General features: G+C 42.3%; 1 protein-coding gene across 1 annotated transcript in view; it reads right to left on the bottom strand.

Annotated features, from left to right (window-relative positions):
• Positions 1 to 26,418, bottom strand: part of LOC128652423 (protein argonaute-3) — a 382,994-nt gene that overhangs the window by 272,607 nt on the left and 83,969 nt on the right. The gene's annotated exons all lie outside the window — the stretch shown is intronic.

Below are 26,418 nucleotides of genomic sequence, written 5' to 3'. Positions count from 1 at the left end.
TGATTCTTTCGGGAGGCTGCCGTCCGGCAGTCTCGTAAGCCAATCTGATGATGCTTTTAATCCAAAAAGAGAGAGAGGTAGAAGTTGCTTTTTGACCTCTCCTTTTACCGGAATAAACAACAAACAAGGAAGATGTTTGTCTAAAATCCTTTGTAGCATCCAAATAGAATTTTAGAGCGCGAACAACATCCAAATTGTGCAACAAACGTTCCTTCTTTGAAACTGGTTTCGGACACAGAGAAGGTACGATAATCTCCTGGTTAATGTTTTTGTTAGAAACAACTTTTGGAAGAAAACCAGGTTTAGTACGTAAAACCACCTTATCTGCATGGAACACCAGATAAGGAGGAGAACACTGCAGAGCAGATAATTCTGAAACTCTTCTGGCAGAAGAAATTGCAACTAAAAACAAAACTTTCCAAGATAATAACTTAATATCAACGGAATGCAAGGGTTCAAACGGAACCCCCTGAAGAACTGAAAGAACTAAATTGAGACTCCAAGGAGGAGTCAAAGTTTTGTAAACAGGCTTAATTCTAACCAGAGCCTGAACAAAGGCTTGAACATCTGGCACAGCAGCCAGTTTTTTGTGAAGTAACACCGACAAGGCAGAAATCTGTCCCTTCAGGGAACTTGCAGATAATCCCTTTTCCAATCCTTCTTGAAGGAAGGATAGAATCCTAGGAATCTTAACCTTGTCCCAAGGGAATCCTTTAGATTCACACCAACAGATATATTTTTTCCAAATTTTGTGGTAAATCTTTCTAGTTACAGGCTTTCTGGCCTGAACAAGAGTATCGATAACAGAATCTGAGAACCCTCGCTTCGATAAAATCAAGCGTTCAATCTCCAAGCAGTCAGCTGGAGTGAAACCAGATTCGGATGTTCGAACGGACCCTGAACAAGAAGGTCTCGTCTCAAAGGTAGCTTCCAAGGTGGAGCCGATGACATATTCACCAGATCTGCATACCAAGTCCTGCGTGGCCACGCAGGAGCTATCAAGATCACCGACGCCCTCTCCTGATTGATCCTGGCTACCAGCCTGGGGATGAGAGGAAACGGCGGGAACACATAAGCTAGTTTGAAGGTCCAAGGTGCTACTAGTGCATCCACTAGAGCCGCCTTGGGATCCCTGGATCTGGACCCGTAGCAAGGAACTTTGAAGTTCTGACGAGAGGCCATCAGATCCATGTCTGGAATGCCCCATAGTTGAGTGACTTGGGCAAAGATTTCCGGATGGAGTTCCCACTCCCCCGGATGCAATGTCTGACGACTCAGAAAATCCGCTTCCCAATTTTCCACTCCTGGGATGTGGATAGCAGACAGGTGGCAGGAGTGAGACTCCGCCCATAGAATGATTTTGGTCACTTCTTCCATCGCTAGGGAACTCCTTGTTCCCCCCTGATGGTTGATGTACGCAACAGTTGTCATGTTGTCTGATTGAAACCGTATGAACTTGGCCCTCGCTAGCTGAGGCCAAGCCTTGAGAGCATTGAATATCGCTCTCAGTTCCAGAATATTTATCGGTAGAAGAGATTCTTCCCGAGACCAAAGACCCTGAGCTTTCAGGGATCCCCAGACCGCGCCCCAGCCCATCAGACTGGCGTCGGTCGTGACAATGACCCACTCTGGTCTGCGGAATGTCATCCCTTGTGACAGGTTGTCCAGGGACAGCCACCAACGGAGTGAGTCTCTGGTCCTCTGATTTACTTGTATCTTCGGAGACAAGTCTGTATAGTCCCCATTCCACTGACTGAGCATGCACAGTTGTAATGGTCTTAGATGAATGCGCGCAAAAGGAACTATGTCCATTGCCGCTACCATCAACCCGATCACTTCCATGCACTGAGCTATGGAAGGAAGAGGAACGGAATGAAGTATCCGACAAGAGTCTAGAAGTTTTGTTTTTCTGGCCTCTGTCAGAAAAATCCTCATTTCTAAGGAGTCTATTATTGTTCCCAAGAAGGGAACCCTTGTTGACGGGGATAGAGAACTCTTTTCCACGTTCACTTTCCATCCGTGAGATCTGAGAAAGGCCAGGACAATGTCCGTGTGAGCCTTTGCTTGAGGAAGGGACGACGCTTGAATCAGAATGTCGTCCAAGTAAGGTACTACAGCAATGCCCCTTGGTCTTAGCACAGCTAGAAGGGACCCTAGTACCTTTGTGAAAATCCTTGGAGCAGTGGCTAATCCGAAAGGAAGCGCCACGAACTGGTAATGTTTGTCCAGGAATGCGAACCTTAGGAACCGATGGTGTTCCTTGTGGATAGGAATATGTAGATACGCATCCTTTAAATCCACCGTGGTCATGAATTGACCTTCCTGGATGGAAGGAAGAATAGTTCGAATGGTTTCCATCTTGAACGATGGAACCTTGAGAAACTTGTTTAAGATCTTGAGATCTAAGATTGGTCTGAACGTTCCCTCTTTTTTGGGAACTATGAACAGATTGGAGTAGAACCCCATCCCTTGTTCTCTTAATGGAACAGGATGAATCACTCCCATTTTTAACAGGTCTTCTACACAATGTAAGAATGCCTGTCTTTTTATGTGGTCTGAAGACAACTGAGACCTGTGGAACCTCCCCCTTGGGGGAAGTCCCTTGAATTCCAGAAGATAACCTTGGGAGACTATTTCTAGCGCCCAAGGATCCAGAACATCTCTTGCCCAAGCCTGAGCGAAGAGAGAGAGTCTGCCCCCCACCAGATCCGGTCCCGGATCGGGGGCCAACATTTCATGCTGTCTTGGTAGCAGTGGCAGGTTTCTTGGCCTGCTTTCCCTTGTTCCAGCCTTGCATTGGTCTCCAAGCTGGCTTGGCTTGAGAAGTATTACCCTCTTGCTTAGAGGACGTAGCACCTTGGGCTGGTCCGTTTCTACGAAAGGGACGAAAATTAGGTTTATTTTTTGCCTTGAAAGGCCGATCCTGAGGAAGGGCGTGGCCCTTACCCCCAGTGATATCAGAGATAATCTCTTTCAAGTCAGGGCCAAACAGCGTTTTCCCCTTGAAAGGAATGTTAAGTAGCTTGTTCTTGGAAGACGCATCAGCCGACCAAGATTTCAACCAAAGCGCTCTGCGCGCCACAATAGCAAACCCAGAATTCTTAGCCGCTAACCTAGCCAATTGCAAAGTGGCGTCTAGGGTGAAAGAATTAGCCAATTTGAGAGCATTGATTCTGTCCATAATCTCCTCAAAAGGAGGAGAATCACTATCGACCGCCCTTATCAGATCATCGAACCAGAAACATGCGGCTGTAGCGACAGGGACAATGCATGAAATTGGTTGTAGAAGGTAACCTTGCTGAACAAACATCTTTTTAAGCAAACCTTCTAATTTTTTATCCATAGGATCTTTGAAAGCACAACTATCCTCTATGGGTATAGTGGTGCGTTTGTTTAAAGTGGAAACCGCTCCCTCGACCTTGGGGACTGTCTGCCATAAGTCCTTTCTGGGGTCGACCATAGGAAACAATTTTTTAAATATGGGGGGAGGGACGAAAGGAATACCGGGCCTTTCCCATTCCTTATTAACAATGTCCGCCACCCGCTTGGGTATAGGAAAAGCTTCTGGAAGCCCCGGCACCTCTAGGAACTTGTCCATTTTACATAGTTTCTCTGGGATGACCAACTTGTCACAATCATCCAAAGTGGATAATACCTCCTTAAGCAGAATGCGGAGATGTTCCAACTTAAATTTAAATGCAATCACATCAGGTTCAGCCTGTTGAGAAATGTTCCCTGAATCAGTAATTTCTCCCTCAGACAAAACCTCCCTGGCCCCATCAGACTGGGTTAGGGGCCCTTCGGAAATATTATTATCAGCGTCGTCATGCTCTTCAGTATCTAAAACAGAGCAGCCGCGCTTACGCTGATAAGTGTTCATTTTGGCTAAAATGTTTTTGACAGAATTATCCATTACAGCCGTTAATTGTTGCATAGTAAGGAGAATTGGCGCGCTAGATGTACTAGGGGCCTCCTGAGTGGGCAAGACTCGTGTAGACGAAGGAGGGAATGATGCAGTACCATGCTTACTCCCCTCACTTGAGGAATCATCTTGGGCATCATTGTCATTATCACATAAATCACATTTATTTAAATGAATAGGAATTCTGGTTTCCCCACATTCAGAACACAGTCTATCTGGTAGTTCAGACATGTTAAACAGGCATAAACTTGATAACAAAGTACAAAAAACGTTTTAAAATAAAACCGTTACTGTCACTTTAAATTTTAAACTGAACACACTTTATTACTGCAATTGCGAAAAAACATGAAGGAATTGTTCAAAATTCACCAAATTTTCACCACAGTGTCTTAAAGTCTTAAAAGTATTGCACACCAAATTTGGAAGCTTTAACCCTTAAAATAACGGAACCGGAGCCGTTTTGAACTTTAACCCCTTTACAGTCCCTGGTATCTGCTTTGCTGAGACCCAACCAAGCCCAAAGGGGAATACGATACCAAATGACGCCTTCAGAAAGTCTTTTCTAAGTATCAGAGCTCCTCTCACATGCGACTGCATGCCATGCCTCTCAAAAACAAGTGCGCAACACCGGCGCGAAAATGAGGCTCTGCTTATGCTTTGGGAAAGCCCCTAAAGAATAAGGTGTCTAATACAGTGCCTGCCGATATTATTATATCAAAATACCCAGATAAAATGATTCCTCAAGGCTAAATATGTGTTAATAATGAATCGATTTAGCCCAGAAAAAGTCTACAGTCTTAATAAGCCCTTGTGAAGCCCTTATTTACTTGCTGAATAAACATGGCTTACCGGATCCCATAGGGAAAATGACAGCTTCCAGCATTACATCGTCTTGTTAGAATGTGTCATACCTCAAGCAGCAAGAGACTGCACACTGTTCCCCCAACTGAAGTTAATTGCTCTCAACAGTCCTGTGTGGAACAGCCATGGATTTTAGTGACGGTTGCTAAAATCATTTTCCTCATACAAACAGAAATCTTCATCTCTTTTCTGTTTCTGAGTAAATAGTACATACCAGCACTATTTCAAAATAACAAACTCTTGATTGAATATTAAAAACTACAGTTAAACACTAAAAAACTCTAAGCCATCTCCGTGGAGATGTTGCCTGTACAACGGCAAAGAGAATGACTGGGGTAGGCGGAGCCTAGGAGGGATCATGTGACCAGCTTTGCTGGGCTCTTTGCCATTTCCTGTTGGGGAAGAGAATATCCCACAAGTAAGGATGACGCCGTGGACCGGACACACCTATGTTGGAGAAATAGCAAGTGTTTTGACATACTACACCAGGATGTTCCCTTTGCTGTGCGCCCTTCCCTCTTCTATTCCAGATATATATATATATATATATATATATATATATATATATATATATATATATATATATATATATATATATATATATATATTTTTCTTTCATGTAAATGGCAAGAGTCCATGAGCTAGTGACATGGGATATACATTCCTACGAGGAGGGGGCAAAGTTTCCCAAACCTCAAAATGACTATAAGTACACCTCCCACCACACTGACACCTTAGTTTTACAAACTTTGCCTCCTATGGAGGTGGAAAAGTAAGTTTGTGCTTAATTTCGTCTATGATAAGCGCCTCTAAACATTTTGAAGCACAATTCCTCTCAGAGTACAGTGTTTGTCAGAGGGATGTGAAGAGAGTATAGCCTATTGATTTTAATGGTTTCACTCATGGGAAATTTTTTCAAGGGTTCTCTGTTATCGGTCGTAGGGATTCATCTCCTACCTCCCTTTTCAGATAGCTGATAGTTTTCAGTACTGGTTTGGCTGCTATATGTGGATGGTTGTCTTTCGGTAAGTATGTATCATTATTTAAGACACTCTCAGCTATGTTTGGTGCTTTATGTATTAATAAAAAGTTTTAAATAAATGTATTTACATATATTTGCCATGAGTCAGGTCTATGTGTATTTCCCTTTGCAGTCTAACAGTTTCAGTATGGGAATCATGTTTTAGGAAGTTATTTTTTTAATTTTTTCTTACCTGGGGTTTAGTCTTTTTTTCCAATTTGACTTATTTTTCTTTACATTTCGCAGGCAAATCTAGGCTCGCGAGGGTGCAAAATGCTGTTATTTATTGCATCATTTTTGGAGCAAATTTTTTTGCCGCAAATTTGTGTCTATAGTGTTGCAAGTTTCATAATTTCCTGCGTCTTTTTTGGCGTTAGGTTGTTTGGCGCGAAGTTGCGCTTGTTATTATGCGAGTTGTGTCATTTCTGGATGTTCGTTTGCGCCAAAAAAATGTCACTTCCCTTTGCATTGTGCGTCATATTTGGCGCCAAATATTTTTTTGTTGTATTACCCCACTTCCTTTATGCTCCTTGCTCTTTATATTCTAGAGGGCTATGCTGTTTTTGTTTCTGCCTATTTAGCATATGCATTTTTTCCCATTCCTGAAACTGCTATATGAGGAAATTGGATATTTTGTTTAAACGTTATTTTTTTAAAACCAGGAATCCGACACAGAGAAGAACTTCTCCACAAGATAGTATAACCGCACCATAAAGAAGACTGAAGACAGAGTCATCAAGGAACTCAAAATATTGAAGTCTTCAGAACCGATATACGTGCAGCAAACCCACAAGGCAAGCTCCCTGGGTCAACACCAGACACTATAGTCATACCAGGATGACTCCAGTAGTAAATTACTTGCATGCAAGTAAGAGCAGTAGAGGATAGGTCACAAAACCTTACAACCAACGACTGAAGAACATCCACTAAGCAGTGGACCCAGCTCAGGAGTAACCAAAAATCTGCAAGCCCTACTCCATATCCTGAACATGGAGAAGCCCAGAAACCTCAAAAAGGCTCACCGTACCACAAGGGCCCAAAGGCGAACATAGAGTCTTGGTAAAAATCTGCCAACACACCAATAAAGTGCAAACGGTTGCAACTGAGTTCAAACTGCAACCTCCTGCTTGCTATGCAGCAAAGTAATCCACAGGCCTCTACAGCTAGCTGTCAGGTCTGAAGGACAGGGGAACAGAAAAACCCCAAACAACAGACCCCAAAAGTGGACGGAAAAAGATGGACTCAGCCACCCAACGGAACACAGATGCCAGCCCAAGAACTCGAACAATAGGGAGTCCAATAGAATCCATAGGAGAGGAAAAGAGAAAATGCAATTGAGTCTCAGAAGCCCCAGCATGACACTCCATTACAGTCTCGAACATGGAGACATCACCCCAGAGGAAACAGAACCCCAGAGAACGGATGCTCTCCTCTAGAGGATAAAAAACTCCCGTTCCAACAACCTGCACACAGGACAGGGCAACGAACCTCCAGAGAGAGGAAACCCCACCCCCATTAGGAGGACAAACGACCCCCCGAAGGGGAGAGTACGGAACAGCGCACAAGCTCATAAGCCATGAAGCCATAGGCTGAGGAAACAATTCCAAATGAAATCATCTAGACGTCATAGATGAACATCAAGGAACTCCCCAAAAAGGGAGTAGAGCACACCTCAGACAAAGGGAACAGAAATCCTAGCCAAGCCTTCTAGACCGAAGGTCATAGCCTGTGTACCCTGGAAAAACTGGATTGCACCGAATTAACCACAGGATCGTAAGTCTGCCGGACATCCGGAAGATCCACAATAAAACTATAGGCCTGAGTAAAAACTATAGGCCTGAGTCCCAGATCGTTCCAGGGAACCTCCCAAGGAACATAACCGGACCAACACGGAAAACGAGAACAAGTCCCACTCTGACATCCCAACCCAAAAGGGAAGAAGACACTCCAAAGGGAACTAAAGTACGACAGAGTCGCATGAGTGGCCTAGAGCCCACCAAGGCGATAAAACAACGCCCAGAAAAAACATTGAGGACAAGGTCAACCGAAGAGTGAGCAAAACAAAGGCTAGACTCCATAATCCCCGCCAAAGTATCAGAGGACTATACCCAAGGAAAAAGAACGCAGAGCATCCTAAACCCATGTATAAAAAAACCCTAAGCAGAGCTTGGAGAAAGAGAGACAGCACAGCCTACAATTCCCGATAGGGAACGACTTTATTCCCGAGTAGGAAAAAGCCACAAGGACCTCCCATAAGGCAGCCAAGACCGCTAAGGGGCAACATACAAGTCCCGAAGTCTCATCCGAAGAGGAGAACCTCAAAAGGAAAAATCCAAACAAACAAAGGACAAACCAAGAGCCACAAGGGCAAGACCGCCCAAACCGGCAACAAGGAGGTCTGAAATACTCCCAACCTCTAATCCATGCGTGGAGAAATACTCCACATCCTGACATAAAGACGGAATCATGAGAGAGTCAAACTAGTATTTATATAGCGTCCTTCCAGTGGACCACAAAGGGATTTTCCAGCGTCCACTCTCAGATGACCCAAATCGGCAGCTGAATAGTAATAGTTGTGATTATTACCCAATCTGAATGGTAATCAATGTATCGTCAGAAGGATGAAGGGCTGAGTCGGTCCTGTCTGGACAGAACCTGAGACCCTAGAATTTTGAACAGGCCTAGTAGTCAGGGCATTTTACCGACTGAGCTACCTCGCTGGCATCGGCCAGCTGGAGAGGTCAATGAGAACTGAACCAATCCCCCAAGCCTCACGGACCCTCAGGTCCACTCAGAATAAACTGAAACTTGTAAAAGAGAACAAGAATAACACAATATGTTAGGCACTCTGCGCCCAACCGGACTAGCCAGGCAGAACAGGCGCCACGTGTCTGAACTAGGCCTCAGGACAGTCAAGGCCGTATAGAATCCCCCCAAGAGAGGGAAAACAGCAGACACACATAGGACTAAACACGTACTTAACAAACTTCCTTAGAAGTAACAGTGCGATCAAACATCGGGAGTATCGATTCCAGACAAACTTCCCGAAGGAAATATAAAATATGAGCGTTAATAAAATAAAGGATAAGGCAACCCGCAGGTTTATCGCCTAAGTAAAACAGACGTACCTGCAGGAACACCCAACAGGGCCCCTGTTTTACCAAGCTAAAACTGGAAAAAGTACTCGATAACAAGACTATAATAAGATTATTTCATCGCCTTATATCTATTTCTGCAAGCTATTCGAAGAAGCAGACTGAGAAGTCTCAGATCCAATAAGGATGGAATCTTCCGACAAGGCCAAAGCGTGCCTCAAAAGCACACGAAGGCTAGTCAGTCTATGCCGAAAAGTGCAGCATACCCTCACCGGAGCAAAGAACGACTCCGACCTCGAAGGCTGACCCCCCGAAGCCTCAGGGACAGTCGTTTCCCCAGAGAGCTGAACAGGCCAACTTATGCCCGAAGAGCCCTGGATAACGGAACACGAACATTATCCAAAACCAACTTCTGGAAGTTGCATACGCGCTAGTGCCAAAATAATAGACATGCAACATCGTGCTGATACCCCTGGCGGGAAGAAGCTACCTTTCCGAAGAAGGGAAAGCAAAACTTGCGTTACCTGCATGCGTAAAAGCGATGGTGGAAGGGAACTCCCCACTCGGAGGACAGAGGCCCCAGAGGCGGATAGCTCAGCAGCTCCTTGACTCCCTGATCCCGGGTGAATTGAGCACTTTAATACGGCATTCAGAACATAACTGATAGGCTAGTATCCTCTGGGGCAATACGCATTCTGCGCATGGAGTAGAAAATAAAACAGAGACGTCCGTCTCCACGGAGTCAGACTCTTCCATAGCTAGGATATTGATACGAAATTTGGACCCAAAACTTAAACGGCACCTGACACCCACAATGGTTGGGGCACTCACCACCTCCTAAGAGCCCAATACCAGCAGATCCGAATTCCTCCTTCACCACAGGGCTAGGAATGCGGAAATGGAGAGTCAAAACCGTGACCATGCCCGGTCACAAGGTGAACCGTACAGTCCAGAAAAAGCGTGCCCGACCGTAAAGGCTGTGTCACTTCCAAAGGTCGTTATGTTCCACAAGCCATGAGCCTAAGTAACACTACGCATAAGCAGGTCGAATCACATAAACATGATTAAACAAAAAAACCCTGTTCAATAACCCCCCTCAGGAGATATTACCCTTTATTCCAAGATACAAAAGGCGCCTCACTAAGACCCTTATGTTAAGTTAGTCCTGCAAGGTGGTAGCCTCTCGGGAAAATATTTGTAATACAATACAATCATGACGAAAGTAAAATGAAACGATCTTACCGGAATCTACGCCGTGGAACAGGAACACGGCCCTTCAAGTGTGACGGATAGTAGCATCACCTCTGCCATGGACTTGAGAGAAGAAAGCAGGCAGCGGAGCGAAGTTCGACAACGCTGATTGCTTGAGGAGCTGTTAACATGAGTCGGGATGGTTTTGCATCTCCGGACTCTTTCATCCAAGCCCTCACTGAGAGACTGATAGGATTACTTAAAACTCCTGTCCCATGTCGAAGAGTACTACCCTCCATAAGAGACAAAATAAATTCTGACACTTCTCTGCCAACCTTCTGGGACAAAAGGCAAAGAATGACTGGGGGATGAGGGGAGTGGGAGGAGTATTTAAGCCTTTGGCTGGGTTGTCTTTGCCTCCTCCTGGTGGCCAGGTTCTTATTTCCCAAAAGTAATGAATGCAGCTGTGGACTCTTTCAATTTATGAAGAAAATGAATTTATCAGGTAAGTTCTTACATATATTATGATATAACAGAATTTATGTTTACCTGATAAATTTCTTTCTCCAACGGTGTGTCCGGTCCACGGCGTCATCCTTACTTGTGGGATATTCTCTTCCCCAACAGGAAATGGCAAAGAGCCCAGCAAAGCTGGTCACATGATCCCTCCTAGGCTCCGCCTACCCCAGTCATTCGACCGACGTTAAGGAGGAATATTAGCATAGGAGAAACCATATGGTACCGTGGTGACTGTAGTTAAAGAAAATAAATTATCAGACCTGATTAAAAAAACCAGGGCGGGCCGTGGACCGGGCACACCGTTGGAGAAAGAAATTTATCAGGTAAACATAAATTCTGTTTTCTCCAACATAGGTGTGTCCGGTCCACGGCGTCATCCTTACTTGTGGGAACCAATACCAAAGCTTTAGGACACGGATGAAGGGAGGGAGCAAATCAGGTCACCTAAATGGAAGGCACCACGGCTTGCAAAACCTTTCTCCCAAAAATAGCCTCAGAAGAAGCAAAAGTATCAAACTTGTAAAATTTGGTAAAAGTGTGCAGTGAAGACCAAGTCGCTGCCCTACATATCTGATCAACAGAAGCCTCGTTCTTGAAGGCCCATGTGGAAGCCACAGCCCTAGTGGAATGAGCTGTGATTCTTTCGGGAGGCTGCCGTCCGGCAGTCTCGTAAGCCAATCTGATGATGCTTTTAATCCAAAAAGAGAGAGGTAGAAGTTGCTTTTTGACCTCTCCTTTTACCTGAATAAACAACAAACAAGGAAGATGTTTGTCTAAAATCCTTTGTAGCCTCTAAATAGAATTTTAGAGCGCGAACAACATCCAAATTGTGCAACAAACGTTCCTTCTTTGAAACTGGTTTCGGACACAGAGAAGGCACGATAATCTCCTGGTTAATGTTTTTGTTAGAAACAACTTTCGGAAGAAAACCAGGTTTAGTACGTAAAACCACCTTATCTGCATGGAACACCAGATAAGGAGGGGAACACTGCAGAGCAGATAATTCTGAAACTCTTCTAGCAGAAGAAATTGCAACTAAAAACAAAACTTTCCAAGATAATAACTTAATATCAACGGAATGTAAGGGTTCAAACGGAACCCCCTGAAGAACTGAAAGAACTAAATTGAGACTCCAAGGAGGAGTCAAAGGTTTGTAAACAGGCTTAATTCTAACCAAAGCCTGAACAAAGGCTTGAACATCTGGCACAGCTGCCAGCTTTTTGTGAAGTAACACCGACAAGGCAGAAATCTGTCCCTTCAGGGAACTTGCCGATAATCCTTTTTCCAATCCTTCTTGAAGGAAGGATAGAATCCTAGGAATCTTAACCTTGTCCCAAGGGAATCCTTTAGATTCACACCAACAGATATATTTTTTCCAAATTTTGTGGTAAATCTTTCTAGTTACAGGCTTACTGGCCTGAACAAGAGTATCGATAACAGAATCTGAGAAACCTCGCTTCGATAAAATCAAGCGTTCAATCTCCAGGCAGTCAGCTGGAGTGAAACCAGATTCGGATGTTCGAACGGACCCTGAACAAGAAGGTCTCGTCTCAAAGGTAGCTTCCAAGGTGGAGCCGATGACATATTCACCAGATCTGCATACCAAGTCCTGCGTGGCCACGCAGGAGCTATCAAGATCACCGACGCCCTCTCCTGATTGATCCTGGCTACCAGCCTGGGAATGAGAGGAAACGGCGGAAACACATAAGCTAGTTTGAAGGTCCAAGGTGCTACTAGTGCATCCACTAGAGCCGCCTTGGGATCCCTGGATCTGGACCCGTAACAGGGAACTTTGAAGTTCTGACGAGAGGCCATTAGATCCATGTCTGGAATGCCCCACAGCTGAGTGACTAGGGCAAAGATTTCCGGATGGAGTTCCCACTCCCCCGGATGCAATGTCTGACGACTCAGAAAATCCGCTTCCCAATTTTCCACTCCCGGGATGTGGATAGCAGACAGGTGGCAGGAGTGAGACTCCGCCCATAGAATAATCTTGGTCACTTCCTCCATCGCTAGGGAACTCCTTGTTCCCCCCTGATGGTTGATGTACGCAACAGTCGTCATGTTGTCTGATTGAAACCGTATGAACTTGGTCCTCGCTAGCTGAGGCCAAGCCTTGAGAGCATTGAATATCGCTCTCAGTTCCAGAATATTTATCGGTAGAAGAGATTCTTCCCGAGACCAAAGACCCTGAGCTTTCAGGGATCCCCAGACCGCGCCCCAGCCCGACAGACTGGCGTCGGTCGTGACAATGACCCACTCTGGTCTGCGGAATGTCATCCCTTGTGACAGGTTGTCCAGGGACAGCCACCAACGGAGTGAGTCTCTGGTCCTCTGATTTACTTGTATCTTTGGAGACAAGTCTGTATAGTCCCCATTCCACTGACTGAGCATGCACAGTTGTAATGGTCTTAGATGAATGCGCGCAAAAGGAACTATGTCCATTGCCGCTACCATCAACCCGATCACTTCCATGCACTGAGCTACGGAAGGAAGAGGAACGGAATGAAGAATCCGACAAGAGTCCAGAAGCTTTGTTATTCTGGCCTCTGTTAGAAAAATCCTCATTTCTGAGGAGTCTATAATTGTTCCCAAGAAGGGAACCCTTGTTGACGGGGATAGAGAACTCTTTTCCACGTTCACTTTCCAGCCGTGAGATCTGAGAAAGGCCAGGACGATGTCCGTGTGAGCCTTTGCTCGAGGGAGGGACGACGCTTGAATCAGAATGTCGTCCAGGTAGGGTACTACTGCAATGCCCCTTGGTCTTAGCACCGCTAGAAGGGACCCTAGTACCTTTGTGAAAATCCTTGGAGCAGTGGCTAATCCGAAAGGAAGCGCCACGAACTGGTAATGTTTGTCCAGGAATGCAAACCTTAGGAACCGATGATGTTCCTTGTGGATAGGAATATGTAGATACGCATCCTTTAAATCCACCGTGGTCATGAATTGACCTTCCTGGATGGAAGGAAGGATAGTTCGAATGGTTTCCATCTTGAACGATGGGACCTTGAGAAATTTGTTTAAGATCTTGAGATCTAGGATTGGTCTGAACGTTCCCTCTTTTTTGGGAACTATGAACAGATTGGAGTAGAACCCCATCCCTTGTTCTCTTAATGGAACAGGATGAATCACTCCCATTTTTAACAGGTCTTCTACACAATGTAAGAACGCCTGTCTTTTTATGTGGTCTGAAGACAACTGAGACCTGTGGAACCTCCCCCTTGGGGGAAGTCCCTTGAATTCCAGAAGATAACCCTGGGAGACTATTTCTAGCGCCCAAGGATCCAGAACATCTCTTGCCCAAGCCTGAGCGAAGAGAGAGAGTCTGCCCCCCACCAGATCCGGTCCCGGATCGGGGGCCAATATTTCATGCTGTCTTGGTAGCATTGGCAGGTTTCTTGGCCTGCTTTCCCTTGTTCCAGCCTTGCATTGGTCTCCAAGCTGGCTTGGCCTGAGAAGTATTACCCTCTTGCTTAGAGGACGTAGCACTTTGGGCTGGTCCGTTTTTACGAAAGGGACGAAAATTAGGTCTATTTTTTGCCTTGAAAGGCCGATCCTGAGGAAGGGCGTGGCCCTTACCCCCAGTGATGTCAGAGATAATCTCTTTCAAGTCAGGACCAAACAGCGTTTTCCCCTTGAAAGGAATGTTTAGTAGCTTGTTCTTGGAAGACGCATCAGCCGACCAAGATTTCAACCAAAGCGCTCTGCGCGCCACAATAGCAAACCCAGAATTCTTAGCCGCTAACTTAGCCAATTGCAAAGAGGCGTCTAGAGTGAAAGAATTAGCCAATTTGAGAGCATTGACTCTGTCCATAATCTCCTCATAAGGAGGAGAGTCACTATCGAGCACCTTAATCAGTTCATCAAACCAGAAATATGCGGCTGTAGTGACAGGGACAATGCATGAAATGGGTTGTAGAAGGTAACCCTGCTGAACAAACATCTTTTTAAGCAAACCTTCTAATTTTTTATCCATAGGATCTTTGAAAGCACAACTATCCTCTATGGGAATAGTGGTGCGTTTGTTTAAAGTAGAAACCGCTCCCTCGACCTTGGGGACTGACTGCCATAAGTCCTTTCTGGGGTCGACCATAGGAAACAATTTTTTAAATATGGGGGGAGGGACGAAAGGAATACCGGGCCTTTCCCATTCTTTATTAACAATGTCCGCCACCCGCTTGGGTATAGGAAAAGCTTCTGGGAGCCCCGGCACCTCTAGGAACTTGTCCATTTTACATAGTTTCTCTGGGATGACCAAATTTTCACAATCATCCAGAGTGGATAATACCTCCTTAAGCAAAATGCGGAGATGTTCCAATTTAAATTTAAATGTAATCACATCAGATTCAGCCTGCTGAGAAATGTTCCCTAAATCAGTAATTTCTCCCTCAGACAAAACCTCCCTGGCCCCCTCAGATTGGGTTAGGGGCCCTTCAGAGATATTAATATCAGCGTCGTCATGCTCTTCAGTAACTAAAACAGAGCATCCACGCTTACGCTGACAAGGGTTCATTTTGGCTAAAATGTTTTTGACAGAATTATCCATTACAGCCGTTAATTGTTGCATAGTAAGGAGTATTGGCGCGCTAGATGTACTAGGGGCCTCCTGAGTGGGCAAGACTCGTGTAGACGAAGGAGGGAATGATGCAGTACCATGCTTACTCCCCTCACTTGAGGAATCATCTTGGGCATCATTGTCATTATCACATAAATCACATTTATTTAAATGAATAGGAATTCTGGCTTCCCCACATTCAGAACACAGTCTATCTGGTAGTTCAGACATGTTAAACAGGCATAAACTTGATAAGAAAGTACAAAAAACGTTTTGAAATAAAACCGTTACTGTCACTTTAAATTTTAAACTGAACACACTTTATTACTGCAATTGCGAAAAAACATGAAGGAATTGTTCAAAATTCACCAAATTTTCACCACAGTGTCTTAAAGCCTTGAAAATATTGCACACCAATTTTGGAAGCTTTAACCCTTAAAATAACGGAACCGGAGCCGTTTTAAGCTTTAACCCCTTTACAGTCCCTGGTATCTGCTTTGCTGAGACCCAACCAAACCCAAAGGGGAATACGATACCAAATGACGCCTTCAGAAGTCTTTTATAAGTATCAGAGCTCCTCTCACATGCGACTGCATGCCATGCCTCTCAAAAACAAGTGCGCAACACCGGCGTGAAAATGAGACTCTGCCTATGCTTTGGGAAAGCCCCTAAAGAATAAGGTGTCTAAAACAGTGCCTGCCGATATTATTATATCAAAATACCCAGAATAAATGATTCCTCAAGGCTAAATAAGTGTTAATATCAATCGATTTAGCCCAAAAAAAGGTCTACAGTCTAAATAGCCCTTGTGAAGCCCTTATTTACAATCGTAATAAACATGGCTTACCGGATCCCATAGGGAAAATGACAGCTTCCAGCATTACATCGTCTTGTTAGAATGTGTCATACCTCAAGCAGCAAAGGACTGCAAACTGTTCCCCCAACTGAAGTTAATTGCTCTCAACAGTCCTGTGTGGAACAGCCATGGATTTTAGTTACGGTTGCTAAAATCATTTTCCTCATACAAACAGAATTCTTCATCTCTTTTCTGTTTCTGAGTAAATAGTACGTACCAGCACTATTTGAAAATAACAAACTCTTGATTGAATAATGAAAAACTACAGTTAAACACTAAAAAACTCTAAGCCATCTCCGTGGAGATGTTGCCTGTACAACGGCAAAGAGAATGACTGGGGTAGGCGGAGCCTAGGAGGGATCATGTGACCAGCTTTGCTGGGCTCTTTGCCATTTCCTGTTGGGGAAGAGAATATCCCACAAGTAAGGATGACGCCGTGGACCGGACACACCTATGTTGGAGAAATATATATATATATATATATATATATATATATATATATATATATATATATATATATATATATATATATATATATATATATATATATATATAGAGAGAGATATATATATATATATATATATATATATAGAGAGAGATATATATATATATATTCTGCTATGTACAGAACATTGGAATGTGAAATATTTACATTAAATACATAGTTAAAACCTTTGTTAAAATATTGAATATTGCATAAATATGTTTTTTCATGTTTTCATCTACTTACCTGAAAAGGGCTCCAATGCACACACCCACACACTTATACATCTTTAGACATGTATATGTATGTATCTCAATGATTTTTTTTCTAACACCTGAACTCTTATATCTTTGAGCCCTTATCACTTTTGTGTGCAATTTTGAAAAAAAAAATGTTTTATTACATGGAGTTATTATGAGTGTAAGTGTACTTTGTAAAGTATTTTTCATGTGTTTTGTGCAACTTTGATGTTTCGTGAAACAGTTAAACAGAGCTCTGAGGTCACAGTAATATTTCCAGCGTAAATCGCAATTGCGCTCAAGCAATCGTGTCTTTCAACTCGTACGCGCTAAAACACCCACGATAAACCCCTTATTACGCTCCACTCATAATCTGGCCCATTGTCTGTTATTCAAAATGACAATACTTTAATCAATATATCATATTAAAAAGACTCCTCCTTTCATATAGCTTGAAAACAAAGTGCTGTTATCATAGAGTTTTGTATCAACATTTGTTTCTATGACTTGAAAGTTTAAAATAAAATCTATGTTCAATTCTCTTGCAATTAAATGCTTAGTTTGTGCCTATCTTGCTATTTTCCTAGAGAGGAAAAACTTTAAAAGTGACAGTAAAGTTAAAATTACTTTCATGATTGAGATAAAGTAAGTGTATATACATATACACTCACCAGCCCCTTTATTAGGTACACCTTGCTAGTACCGGGTTGGACACCCTTTTGCCTTCAGAACTGCATTAATTCGTTGTGGCCTAGATTCAACAAGGTGTTGGAACCATTCCTCATACATTTTGGTCCATATTGACATGATAGCATCACACAGTTGCTGCAGATTTGTCGGCTGCACATCCATGATGCGAATCTCCCATTCCACCACTTCCCAAAGGTGCTCTATTGGATTGAGATCTGGTGACTGTGGAGGCCCTTGGAGTACAGTAAACTCATTGTCATGCTCAAGAAACCAGTTTGAGATGATTTGAGCTTTGTGACATGGTGCATTATCCTGCTATAAGTCGCCATCAGAAGATGGGTACACTGTAGTCATAAAGGGATAGACATGGTCAGCAACAAAACTCAGGTTGGCCATGGCGTTTAAACGATGCTCAATTGGTACTAAGGGACCCAAAGTGTGCCAAGAAAATATCCCCCACACCATTACACCACCAGCACCAGCCTGAGCCATTGATACAAGGCAAGATGGATCCATGTTTTCATGTTTACGCCAAATTCTGACCCTACTATCTGAATGTTGCAGCTGAAAATCAACACTCATCAGACCAGGCAACGTTTTTCCAATCTTCTATTGTCCAATTTTGGTGAGCATGTGCGGATTGTAGCCTCAGTTTCCTGTTCTTAGCTGACAGGAGTGGCACCCGGTGTGGTCTTCTGCTGCTGTAGTCCATCTGCTTCAAGGTTTGACATGTTGTGCATTCAGAGAAGGTATTCTACATACCTTGGTTGTAACAAGTGGTTATTTGAGTTACTGTTGCCTTTCTATCATCTCAAACCAGTCTGCTTATTCTCCTCTGACATCAACAAGGCATTTTCATCCACACATCTGCTGCTCACTGGATATATTCTCTTTTTCGGACCATTTTCTGTAAATCCTGGTGATGGCTGTGCGTGAAAATCCCAGTAAATCAGCAGTTTTTTAAATACTCAGACCAGCCTGCCTGACACCAACAACCATGCCACTTTCAAAGTCACTTAAATCTCCTTTCTTCCCCATTCTGATGCTCGGTTTGAACTTCAGCAAGTCGTCTTCACAATGTCTACATACATTGAGTTGCTGCCATGTGATGCCTGCCTGTACCTAGGGGGCTGGGAAAGAGAAACAGTGCTTGATGCCTTTAATATTGATCTGAGCCATCTTAATTTATGGTTTAGATTTATTGATGACATTGTAATGTTCTGGGAGGGGAGTATAGAACGATTAGCTGAATTCATGGAAAGATTAAATATCAATAACTATAATTTGAAATTCACCTATTCTTATAGTCCCAGTGCCCTTTTTAGACTTAAAAATCAAAAAAGTTAATACTGAAATTTCAAAGGAAACATTTAGGAAAGGTACAGCTGGGAATACTCTGCTTCATGCAGACAGCCACCATTTACCACATTAACTTGAAAATATACCACAGGCAATACCTGAGGCACCGTAGAAACTGTATCGATACAGATATTTTAAAAATGAAGCAAAAGCTCTCCAAATGAGGTTTAAGGAAATTTAGAGGTCTGGAATTAGTGACTTTGAATGAAAGAGGTGGCAACCTGGACAAGCTACTACTCCAAAAAGAATGCAATTGGATTTTCTATTTAGGTTCTCTTAAACCTAAGGGTATGAATAAGGAACTTAACTACCCCAAAAAGGGGGCACAATTAACTCCTGAACATTCCATATAACTAGAGCATATACCGTTAATGGTCAATATGGCAAGTAATTCCTCTCCCCATAAGATGTGAATCTGAGTAAAATAATTAACTCCATACATCTCTAGAATTAAAACTATTAGCCAAGAAAGTTCAACAGATTAGAAAGTACATTGTGACTAGCAATAATGTACCAAAATACTTTCCTGTACATTTAATTGTGTTAAATATATGTATGAACATCTTTAAAAATGTAAATGACAATGAGCCACATTATAGCCACTAGCGGTAAGATATTGTTTGTTTTTGTGAAAAATGAAATTTTATGTCTCAATTTCACCCGGAGATGAAGGCAGAGTTTTAAGTCTTTAAAGGGCGTCGATAAAGTGATGCCATCAAACTAAGCCAAAAGAAGCCCTGTGCCTTTAGGAGGGAAACGTGAGTAGCAAGACAGCTACATTATACTCCAGCAGGACGCACCAGGACCCGTTTAAAGCTACAACAAGCTACAACCAACTATTAACCTTATAAAGGAAGCTCCGGTTTTAAAAGAACGCCCGGTTTGGTAACCAGGCGGTTTCGAACCGTATTTGACCCCCCCGCAGCCATTACGGATAGTGGAGCTAAGCAAAACAGGAGGGTAAGGAAAGTCACTGAAGTAGGCCCCACTCAAAGAGCAACAACGATGAATTTGGTTACAAGGAAGTGAGTATGGTGGGTTACTTACCCGTCCTATGCTTGTATTGCCGACTGAGAGCTTGTGGGGGAGACTGCTTAACATAAACCATACCTCCTAACGGGGTTCTGCACAGAAAGGAGTAATTTCCTTGGATGCTTGCGTACTGCTCACTAATAAAAGGGACTGCTTACTGGGTGAAAATAACCCACGACTGGTGCTATACAAAAACAGGGAGCTCCCTGAATCCTTAAACAAGGGTACCCTTATTTAAACCTATCTGGACTATAATTATGAGTTACCGCTTTTGTGGCTCTTTTTGTGATATTAAATATTTGGTTTGATGCATTTATAGGCTGTGACCTCTGATCTTTTAATAATATGACTGATGTTAGGTTGAGTGCCAGATAAGGGTATACTTAAACCATCTGGGGGAGATATATATATATATATATATATATATATATATATATATTTGTATCACCCACAGCTGGGATACTTTTTCTTCTATGAATATATATATATATATATATATATATATATAGTCAAAGGTACACTAAGAGAACAATAGTAGCTCCAGCCAGATATTAAGTACATAAGTAAACGACAGGGTAAGAGCAAAAAGCAGCAGTCATTTGAAAAAGCTGCAGATATAAAGAATATGAGAGAACTAGGACACCAGGGTCCTAAATAGGTGCGCTCGTGTAAGTAGAAGGTAGATCCAAACTGGAGCAGGCCGCACTCTTGATGGAAGTGGTAATCGGATGAGACCTAATGAGGAGAGAAAAAGAGGCGCCACATAGGGTAATATTGTCTGGAAAACCAAACAAATCAAAAGCGTGGTATGGAGCCCCTAAGGGTGGCTACTCACAAGACATAGCAGCACAACCGGAGTGCCTAGCAGGATGATACGGGAACCACAGAGTTGCCCGTAAGACTCACACAAGCATCCGGAGCGTCGTACGTAATGTCATGTGACAGGGCAGTCCAATCAGAAGAAGTGCAGTAAAACAGACCAAACGCCAATACAGCACGGGATATCAGACAACAGGCTGGGCATCACAGTGTTAGCGAAATTGCAGGCACACACAGTGGAAGAAAGTAAAAACTTAAAACTTGGAGCAAGTAGAATAAAATCCAATGTGTAAACTTTATTGTGATACACGTCTCAGCAACGCATTTCTCAGCAACACATGCCGTTTCATCAGGCTATATAAAAAAACTACTTAGTCCATATATAAAACACTAGCTGACCATTCAGAGACTGATGTAGAGCCACACCTGAGTGTAAATTGATCCTCTAGTAGGTACAGGCTATTATATATACAATCCAGTCAAAGATGGGTGAGCATTATAACACATCAACAAAATATTTCAGCAAAATATTAACTAAAATACAACAATATGACTTTTAAAATTATAGGCTGTACATAGATAAAAATATATATATCTGTTTGGTAATGTATACCTTCAATTCAAATAAATCAATCAGAGACCGATGTTGAGCCATACCTTCTGGATATAAATTGATCTTCTAAAGGGTACAAACTAATATGGATAAACTCAGGCCATAGTGAAAGAGGTATTAAAGGCAAAGACAAAATACTAACTATAACACATAAGTGGACACTTCTGAAATATCTCGGACACTTCTAAAAGATATATCTCGCAGTGCAGGAATAGAATGTTCCAGTGTGGTAACATATACATTCATTATAAATATTAATTCATATAAGAGAATATAATAATAAAACAAATATAGAAGATATACAATTACATAGTAAGCCCTCTATAAAGGGAACCCGAGAGTATACCTATATCGTATGGCTCCATGACAATAAAGGGAAATATAAAAGGTGACACTCTATAGGGTCTGGCAAACTAACCAATTGGGTCAGTAGAACCAGTGTGACTAGCCAAAAAAAGCTCATGGCTTGTTGGGGGATGATATTGAGGATGGGATGCCCGGCCCAATAAATAACCTATGATTAAGATAGTGGACCTAACTGATAAGGGCCAGGGTAGGGACAATAAAATGGGAGTCATCTCCAGAAAAAAGAGGAGTGGTGATCTCCTATAATATTCTACTAATCTCGTATTTCATACAAGACGATGCTAAAAAAAAGCTAGACAAGACCAAAACAAAATGGTAAAACCAGAGGTAATAACATACCAGTGGATGAGTATATTAACAAATAATGGATATAAATAGATAGATGCAACCCAAACAAATAAGATGAGAAATGGTGAATAATCCAATAGGGATAGAGAGGCACCTCATCGAGTATCTAACAAGAGAGTCTATATGACTAATAACAGACAATGACAATACTAGCTATAGGGATGACAACCTAAGCATATTACTAGTGTGAATAGTGGATAAGACTAGAGGGAGAGCCACCGGAATCCAGAGATGCCAAACAGAATAATTAATTAAAAGCTTCCAAGTCAATGTTGAGGTAGAGACCGGTAGGATGCATACTCTTTAGCACATGGATCCAGTAGGTCTCCCTCTGTCTTAACCTAAAAAAACGATTGTAAAGGTGTGATTTAGGAATAAGCTCTATAGGTGTAATAGAATAACAATTATTATTACAATTATGTTTGAGATTGCAATGTCTCGGGACTCTGTGGTTTTTGTAATTATTTTTAATGTTACGTTGATGTTCAGACCATCTGATGCTTAGTCTTCTACAGGTACGCCCAATATATTGTACCCCACAAAAGCAGGTGAGGACAACATATTTGGAAGAACATGATATGTGGCCCAAAATAGAATAATTACGGCCAGTAACACTAGATTTAAAAGACTTATTCTTGTGTATAATATGGTCACATAATTTACATCTCCTGTCATTACATTTGTAACTAACATCAAGTCACCACTAACTTTTTATGGCAGTGTTCATAGAGACCACATTCCTTTTATTCCTAACAATCTTGCTAGGAGATAAAATGGTTTTTAGATCACCAACCTTTGGTTCGGTTCCTATTAAGTTGCCCAAAATCGGGTCCTTAGTCAGGATACCCCATTATTTGGTAATGGCATTCTTTATTAGTTGATGGTTACTATTAAATTGGGTAATGAAAGGGTGTTTTTCTATCAGTTCTAATTCAATTGTTTCTTTTTTATTTATTTTTATAATTTACAAAATATTTGTTCCTATCATCAAATTTAGCTCTAAGGTAGCTCTCATTGATGATGCGTGGAGGATATTTCTTTTCAACGAAACGCTCTTTGAGAATCGAGCTTTGTGTTTCATAATCGGCAAGTGTACTGCAGTTGCGGCGTACTCACTAAAACTGCCCGTAAGGAACGTTTCGTTTCGAAGGGAGGTAGTGGTTGCTGGTAAAATCAAGGTAACTATTAAAGTCCACTTATTTAAAATGGGTTGTACTAATGACTTTACCATTTATAAATTCAAGATTGAGATCAAGAAAGGTAATACTTTTAGAATGTATAGTACTAGTGAAGATTAAACCCCTATCATTTTGATTCAGATGGTCTACAAAAAGATTTGCAGAAATAACGTTGCCTTTCCAAATAAAAATCAAATCATCAATATACCGACTGTAGAATACCAGGTTCGCCCCATATGCTGGATCATAAATATATTTTTCTTCAAAAAGTAGAAAAAATAGTAAGTAGAATATTATAGGAGGAGATCACCACTCTTTTTTCTGGAGGTTACTCCCATTTCATTGTCCCTACCATGGCCCTTATCAGTTAGGTCCACTATCTCAATCATAGGTTATTAATTAAGCCTCCCATCCTCAATATCATCCCCCAACAAGCCATGAGCTTTTTTTGGCTCGTCACACTGGTTCTACTGACCCAATTGAATAGTTTGCCAGACCCTATAGTTTGTCACCTTTTATATTTCCCTTTATTGTCATGGAGCCATACGATATAGGTATACTTATGCAAAACAGAATGAGAAGCAGTCTGCCAGGAACAAACAGCAGCATCAATAGCTTGTTCTATGGCCGTGTTGCCACCTGGTAGTAGCTTCTTTCTGCCCAATTGTGCTTTTCACAGAGGAAAAACTTTCCTGTAGTATATCAGTCTGATCCCGCTGACATGGTCAGTCCAGCCCCGAAATACCAGGCAATTCTCCTCTGAACAAGGAACATGACAACCCCAGACGATCGTTTCGGCCTCCTTTGGGCCTCGTCAGTGAGGTGCAGCCATATCCCTCTAAGCACATTGGGCAAGGAGTCCACGTCTGGTTTCCCCATCACCCTTAGGGAGACTATCCCCAATGTGCTTAGAGGGATATGGCTGCAAACGATCGTCTGGGGTTGTCATGTTCCTTGTTCAGAGGAGAATTGCCTGGTATTTCGGGGCTGGACTGACCATGTCGGCGGGATCAGACTGATATACTACAGGAAAGTTTTCCTCTGTGAAAAGCACAATTGGGCAGAAAGAAGCTACTACCAGGTGGCAACCGGGCCATAGAACAAGCTATTGATGCTGCTGTTCGTTCCTGGCAGACTGCTTCTCATTCTGTTTTGCATATGTAAATATGACCCTGGGGAAAGTCTCCCTATGGGTGATGGGGGAAACCAGACGTGGACTCCTTGCCCAATGTGCTTAGAGGGATATGGCTGCACCTCACTGACAAGGCCCAAAGGAGGCCGAAACGATCGTCTGGGGTTGTCATGTTCCTTGTTCAGAGGAGAATTGCCTGGTATTTCGGGGCTGGACTGACCATGTCGGCGGGATCAGACTGATATACTACAGGAAAGTTTTCCTCTGTGAAAAGCACAATTGGGCAGAAAGAAGCTACTACCAGGTGGCAACCGGGCCATAGAACAAGCTATTGATGCTGCTGTTCGTTCCTGGCAGACTGCTTCTCATTCTGTTTTGCATATGTAAATATGACCCTGGGGAAAGTCTCCCTATGGGTGATGGGGGAAACCAGACGTGGACTCCTTGCCCAATGTGCTTAGAGGGATATGGCTGCACCTCACTGACGAGGCCCAAAGGAGGCCGAAACGATCGTCTGGGGTTGTCATGTTCCTTGTTCAGAGGAGAATTGCCTGGTATTTCGGGGCTGGACTGACCATGTCGGCGGGATCAGACTGATATACTACAGGAAAGTTTTCCTCTGTGAAAAGCACAATTGGGCAGAAAGAAGCTACTACCAGGTGGCAACCGGGCCATAGAACAAGCTATTGATGCTGCTGTTCGTTCCTGGCAGACTGCTTCTCATTCTGTTTTGCAGATATAGGTATACTCTCAGGTTCCCTTTATAGAGGGCTTACTATGTAATTTTATATCTTCTATATTTGTTTTATTATGATATTCTCTTATATCAACTAATATTTATAATGAATGTATATGTTACCACACTGGAACATTCTGTTCCTGCACTGCGAGATATATCTTTTAGAAGTGTCCGAGATATTTCAGAAGTGTCCACTTATGTGTTATAGTTAGTATTTTGTCTATGCGTTTAATACCTCTTTCACTATGACCTGAGTTTATCCATATTAGTTTGTACCCTTTAGAAGATCATATTTATATCCAGAAGGTATGGCTCAACATCGGTCTCCAATTTATTTGAATTGAAGGTGTGCATATATATATATTATTTATTTTATCTATGTATAGCCTATAATTTTAAAAGTCATATCGTTGTATTTTTAGTTAATATTTTGCTGAAATATTTTGTTGATGTGTTATAATGCTCACCCATCTTTGACTGGATTGTATATATAATAGCCTGTACCTACTAGAGGATCAATTTACACTCAGAAGGTGTGGCTCTACATCAGTCTCTGATTGGTCAGCTAGTGTTTTATATATGGAGTAAGTAGTTGTTATTTTATATAGCCTCATGAAACAGCATGTGTTGCTGAGAAACGCGTTGCAGAGACATTGTGTATCACAATAAAGTTTACACATTGGATTTTATTCTACTTGCTCCAAGTTTTAAGTTTTTACTTCCGTCCACTGCGTGTGCCTGCAATTTCGCTAATACTGTGACGCCCAGATTGTGGTCTGATATCCCGTGCTGTATTGGCGTTTGGTCTGTTTTACTGCACTTCTGATTGGACTTCCTTGTCACATGATATTATGTATGACACTCCGGATGCTTGTGTGAGTCTTACGGGCGACTCTGTGGGTCCCGTATCGTCCTGCTAGGCACTCCGGTTGTGCCGCTATGTCTTGTGAGTAGCCACCTTTAGGGGCTCCGTAACACGCTTTTGATTTGTTTGGTTTTCCAGACAATATTACCCTATGTGGCGCCTCTTTTTCTCTCCTCATTAGGTCTCATCAGATATAAAGAATAGCAGCCTGGCTGTTTGTTCTTTATTTTAAAATATGTGACCATTAAAGATAGTTTTTATTCACTGAAGAGGGTGCCGGCTGTCTCATTATATATATATATTTATAAACAAACACACATACACACACACATATACATATATATACACATACATACATACATACATACATATACACACGCATACACACTGGCTACTCAAATTGCAGGCTCATAAATTGCAAATAAATGTGTTAAACTCTGCATTTCTGTAGAATTATGCAAAGATAAAATCAGCTATAATTGGAGTTATTTTAGCAAATTAAAAAGAAAACAACTTATTTAGTTATTCTTCAAC

Source organism: Bombina bombina, chromosome 3, assembly GCF_027579735.1.
Source record: "Bombina bombina isolate aBomBom1 chromosome 3, aBomBom1.pri, whole genome shotgun sequence".
In the NCBI taxonomy this organism is placed as follows: Eukaryota; Metazoa; Chordata; class Amphibia; order Anura; family Bombinatoridae; genus Bombina; species Bombina bombina.
The sequence above is the reverse complement of the archived record's forward strand: the minus strand, read 5'-3'. Positions and strand labels throughout refer to the sequence as shown.